The sequence below is a fragment of the Danaus plexippus genome, chromosome 26 (genome assembly GCF_018135715.1).
Source record: "Danaus plexippus chromosome 26, MEX_DaPlex, whole genome shotgun sequence".
NCBI classification, from domain to species: Eukaryota; Metazoa; Arthropoda; class Insecta; order Lepidoptera; family Nymphalidae; genus Danaus; species Danaus plexippus.
In genome coordinates this window covers 6,102,082-6,108,093 of record NC_083554.1, presented here as the reverse complement: position 1 = coordinate 6,108,093, position 6,012 = coordinate 6,102,082, and the positions used below count along the sequence as shown (strand labels likewise).

Genomic DNA, 6,012 nt, shown 5'->3' with positions numbered 1-6,012 from the left:
CCATGTTAGAGCTCTAGTAACTTGACCACAGCTAGGCTCTACCACCTCAAAAATATGTATGTCAAATATAAACTACTCGTATTTTGTCAATTTACATTTCAAGTAGCAAGCGAATTAATTTCAATACCAAGCTCATATATGTAAGCATACACATAAATCGAAACTAACTAATAATTTTATATCAAATGACGATATTAAATTATAGTTTTTGTTAATCGACGAGTGATTAAGAAATAAAAATGGACGCTTATATGTGTCAAAATACGTTCTTATATTGAAAAATAATATTATGATCTGTCTAAAGAAAGAGCTAAGTTACAACATTAAGTGAGATTATTGATACTTCCCTATTTAAGGAACAGTTATTTTTGTCACAACTTTTGCATTGAATTTTAAAAGCGGACAGACGAAGTTAATTTCGTAAAGACGTGGAGTTGGCAAAACAACAGTATGCTTATGACAAACTGTCATAATACATACGGAGGTTAGCAGTCTGTTAATAAAATTTCGCACATTATAGTATTAAGGTAGGTTGAAATGAGTAACGTGGCGTAATGAGTAAGTAGTGTGGCGAAGCAAACTCGTTATAAGCAACAGACCTCTATCAATTAATTCATACATTCATATATACCTATAACCCTTCAAAATGTTCCTTTTTAAAACCTCACCTTGCATTTCTACGAGGAGAAAATGTTTTCTTGGGTGGTTAGTATGAATCGATATTGTTCTTCATGCAAAAGAGTTCCTTAACCTTAAGGAACTCGTAACACATGATTTGTACTTAATAAAATTGTCTGAAACCTTGTTTCTACTACTATAGCAGAACGATTATTAAGGAGTTAGAAATAAATTTACTGTATTTGTTAACAAAAAATGTTGTTCTAGGAGTTATAAGTTTTTTTTTCTGTCGTTTTACAATGGAAGGGCAGTTTGGGATGACAAATGACAGAATGGACTATCAGGTGTACTCTTCTGTTATATAATTTTTATTTGTATAATTTTCCATTGTTATCGTTCATTTAGATTTTGTGTTTTAGTATTTCATGAACTTGTAAATATGAAAGAACAAATTTCACACATTCCTGGGGTCAAATGTAAAGAAATGAAAATATAATTAATCGAGATTTGAGCCTATTAGTCAGACTTTTTAGAAACCTGCTAAATAATCTGGACGAACTGACAGGCGGCGAACTGACTTAAAAGACTTAACAAGAAGAAAAAGCCGTAGAAGTGATTAACAAATAAAACAAGAATCTATTAATACAATCCCAAGTTAAACGAGCAACAAGTATAGAATGATTGTCAGTTGTCTATTTTTCTTAGTGGTCAACCAATAACGAAAATGCTTGAATTCCAAGCATTTTTCTTATTGGTTTTTCTCGGATTAATTTAAGAAAAATAACAAGGCACGTTTGATAATACATATTATAAAGATTAATTACCTTGTTCAGAACTTTCCTTTTGAAATTTTATTATCGATTAACTAAAAATCACTTAAACCAAAATTTGCCCATTTTTCCGTTCGAAAATTGCGATGGTCTCAGCTACTCAAGAATTATTATGGTTTTTAAATTGTTATATCTTTTTCCAGGTTTTTTTTTTAGTTCTTAAATTCATACGAGGGTAGATCGCTTCACCCGAATCATGTGCAAAGTAGGCGCACGACTCGAAGGGACGACCTTTGCCCTTCAAAAATACGGTCGCCCTTACAGGACATAGCCGAGAGTTACCAAGGCCCAATAATTTCCTTACTCAATAGATTGAGGCACGAAGTAACGGTCAACGTTCTACGACCTTTATCATATCACGACGGTGTAACGATACCGCGATGTTATTGACTAGTAACGCCATCTACCAAAACTATTTAGAACTTATGTAACTACAAAATACAAATACAACAGTTGCTTGAGTTAGACTTTTTATTATTTACAAAGATAAACTCTGTAACCGATCCAATAAGAACCAGTTTCAATTTTAAATCTAATAGCTTTTACTTAAAAATGAGTATGATAGAATATTGAAGCTATTGTAAATCTTTATTTTCTTCTAATTAATTTGTTTGATGGTTATGTAATATCTCAACCATATTTTAATTTTTATAAAGTTACTCATTTATGTTAATTTAAAATCAATGAATAATTGTGAAAAAACTATATTTTATTTTAATAAACATGATTTAATACTTGTAAACAACGCCATCTGTTGGATTATTGTTGAGTTGCGACAATTACTCGCCTAGACAAAGTCGGAGTCGCTTTTGTTTGAACAAACAATAAAAATTGTCAGAAGGTATAAAGCAACATGTGTTAGTTAAATGTAACAAAATGAACGGTTTTTTGATAAAATAAATTTATCATATAGGTTCTATAACATTTTGAATTAATTAATTGTCAATTTATTATTACAAACTTTTCGTACAACACAGCCACAGATAAAAAAAAATAGCTGATAAAATTAAATAAATAAGAGAAGAGGGATGAATGAAAAAGATTTTATATATTTGTCATTGACAGAATTTTTTTATCGTCGTTATTAATGCTCTGTATTTACAATGTTGTTCCAATAAAACTGTTTAATTCTATTCTATCCAAGTATTTTATTCGGAAGTATTTTAGCCAACGTTACAAAGAGATGAATCTACCGACCAATATTTAACACAAACCTATAAAATTTCTCATACGATAAACAGAAACAAAAAGATATATCGTTTTCATCACAATTCAATTGGAAAATTTAATCAATCATCGATACGGAATACTTAAATTTAAAACGTTAAATCGTACGAGCAAACTATTTTATGATTAAGATAATACATATGCTATTAACATTACATTAACCAACCAAATAAATTGTAATTTTGAACACTCGTCTTCGCATAATTTAAAATGATAATTCGAAACAATGTGTTTATGACTCTCTATTAATATATGTTTATTTACGTGATTTTAAAGTGATAACATCTTAGATATTTTAATTGGAAGTCGTATAGACTAGAAGTCGCGCCCAGATGCTCTCGACGGTGCTCGAGTGAAGCGACCGCAGCGTTTCAGTAGCGAACCGGTTTTAGGACATGGATTCCGTTTTGTTATCCCAAAATTGAAATTGTCGGTCCGATCTAAATTTGTTTTTAAAAAACACCACCCCCAGATAACTGGGCTATCGAACAAAACAAACCTCGACTCGGTCTCCGCGTATGAATGACCTCAGTGGTCAGTATAGCGTTTCGATCGCTTCGCTCGCTCCACTCCAAAAATATTAGATGAACACATAAAAGTTCTGGATTCTGTTGTTCTTAGTGTATTCTATAACTTCCTGGTTCAAGCCTGTTGTCAATAAAAGTTTCATACTATATTTTCTAATTGAAATTAAATTCATCTCTTTGTCTGTTCTTCACTCCCAATAACTATTAAACTATTTTCTAAGAAACTACAATAATATTGCACGTGATATGGCCATGGAGTCAATGTTCTTTTCACATCTGGAAGCAGACAGTGTGTTATATGTAGTTACTCTGACATATCTCGCCTGAGGTTTCGATGAGATTGATATTGAATGAAGATGAACAGCTATATGTTGTATTAATATGTAAATATGGTTTTGTTTCTCATATATGTATAAATAATAGAAACTTTAAACTTTGCTGGGAGACAAGCCTTACGTTTTGAGGAACAATAGCGGGCTTATGGATGGCGGACGGGCTAGTCTAGTTGGGACTCTCCAAGGTACAAGATGTATAGACGATGGTGTTGACTCGGTTGCTGTCTCCGAGAATCCGAGATAACCGTAAAGGACGATTTGCGGGAACTTCATAAAATAGTGGAATCGTGTTATAGGAAAACAAGTCTCGTCTCGTCTGCCCGTTGAGGTTAAGTTGTGTTCCAATAACACGTTAGTACGACCTAAGACTCTCGCGAGTTTTATTCATAACACCGTGATCACGGTTGCTGCAGAGTAACCGAAACTTCGGGAGTATGTAGTTGTAAAATAATAAAATACGCGTAGTAAAATCCGAAAAGTATTAGTTTTAGTATTATTTTTTTTACTTCTTGGTTTGGGCTATCTGATACATAAAATATTAGTCTATTCAGACCAGTCGATTCTCTGACACATGCGAAAATATAGTAACTGTTCAATTTTACAACTTAAGTCTAAATACTCGCCGTGAGTTAGATGTAACGAGATTTTGTGTTCAAAATATCGCTAACTTTTACTGAACTTATAGTAAGACTTTCATAATTTAGTTAACCAACTAAGAACATTTAATTTTAGAGTAATATTATTTTAAGGACATATCCTTTATTTAACTCATCTATTAATTACATTTTTTTTTACTATTTATCTATTTTTTTTTTATTTGCGATCACAGTATTAACATATAAAAGTAACTGAAAAATATATCATTACAAAAATGAAATAAATACTCCGGATAAACTGTTAAATATAACAAAATAAATAGAAAGCCTAAAATATGTTATTGTTAAGATATCTGTTGTTTATTTAAGTCTCATATATATAAAAATTAACACGATTTAAAAAGAAAAATATTTCAATGACATTGAGGAATGTGTGTTTTATTAAATTGTACGAAAATAATAAAATTTTTAAATAGCTTGTTAATTCATCTTCCTTTGTCTCTGATCAAACAGGGCGATTACTTACTTACTTACTTACTATTTTTCGGATAAACAAATGAAACTAATATTTTTCGGATAAATAAGTGTATTTTATTATTTTTTTTTAAACTTTATACACCCGACGTTTCGTTTGCAGCTAAGTAGCTTATAAAATATTTACCAACTACAATCTGGAAACCATTTAAGCTTTCATATTATATCAAAGTGCATTTTAGTCTTAAACGATCTCATTTATAACAAACTAAAAGGTGAACTTTATCCTAGATGAGAACAGGACTGATTTGATTAGCTCATACGTGTGATTTAATATACTGCCGACAACACGCAGACCTACAGACACATATATATACATAAATTAACTCTCTGTGGTAGCTCAGTAGTTGTCAATAAGAACAAGATTATTAATAATGTTAAAGATATGAAAATAATAACAAAACACATTGTATTTGATTTTAATTAAAATAAATTTACGTGTATTACTTATTATAACATGAAATTATATTATTTATAGATCAAGAGCGCTCTATAAATACTTACTATATTATATATGTGTAATCTCCTTTTAATTGCATACAGAAGAGGAACACTTAGTATCAATAGAGAACTAATTAATAGCTGTGTATATTTTATTGTCACTAGTTAAGTTCAACACTTAGAACCTTATCAACCTAAAGTATGAAGATACAGTATTCATCAGCACAACTGTATGATACAATTATAATTTAATATATTTTATATTTTACATAAAGATAAAGGGAGAAAGAAGAAATATATAACATTTGATTCTTTGCGCTGGAGCGACACGGTTTTTCGTATCACAGCCTGAAAGATCTCCCAAGAGGTGTCTTGCTTATGAGAGCGAAACTATAGTCAGTTTCGCTTTCATAACTATTACTACATAACTATTGAATTATTAAAAATGTACAGAAATCTATATATATATATATATATATATTCAAATATGGATTTAGGAAGATACATAGGTCATGTATGTCATTAAAAAAGAAAAGAATAAAAACGTTAATAAGCCGGTACGTTGATAAATGATATTATAATATGAAATTCTATATCGTTATTTATCGGAAGTCGTTTGTGTCAAGTGTTTACCAATTTATGTGTTTATAATTAAATCGTTACAAAAGTTAAAGCCCTCTACGTCGTATCCATATCGTTATAAATGATCGGAGCAATTTATTTATTAACGATAAACAATTCACTTTTGCGAAGGTAGCTCCAAAAAAAACAATTTACTGAAATTATAATAGAAAATAAGTACTTTTAATTGTTACGAAAAATATAAAGCAGTCATTAACTTCATTCAAAGGTTTCCTTTTATTGAAGGGAACTTACAATTAATAAGTAATGTAGTGATAACTAT

The 6,012-nt window shown here is 30.2% G+C and overlaps 1 non-coding gene across 1 annotated transcript; it reads right to left on the bottom strand.

The window, feature by feature from the left end:
- Positions 1-1,620: 1,620 nt before the first annotated feature.
- LOC116774552 (U12 minor spliceosomal RNA) lies at positions 1,621-1,769 on the bottom strand. Its single transcript, XR_004353779.2, has one exon. It is a non-coding gene; the product is annotated as a U12 minor spliceosomal RNA (small nuclear RNA).
- Positions 1,770-6,012: the final 4,243 nt, after the last annotated feature.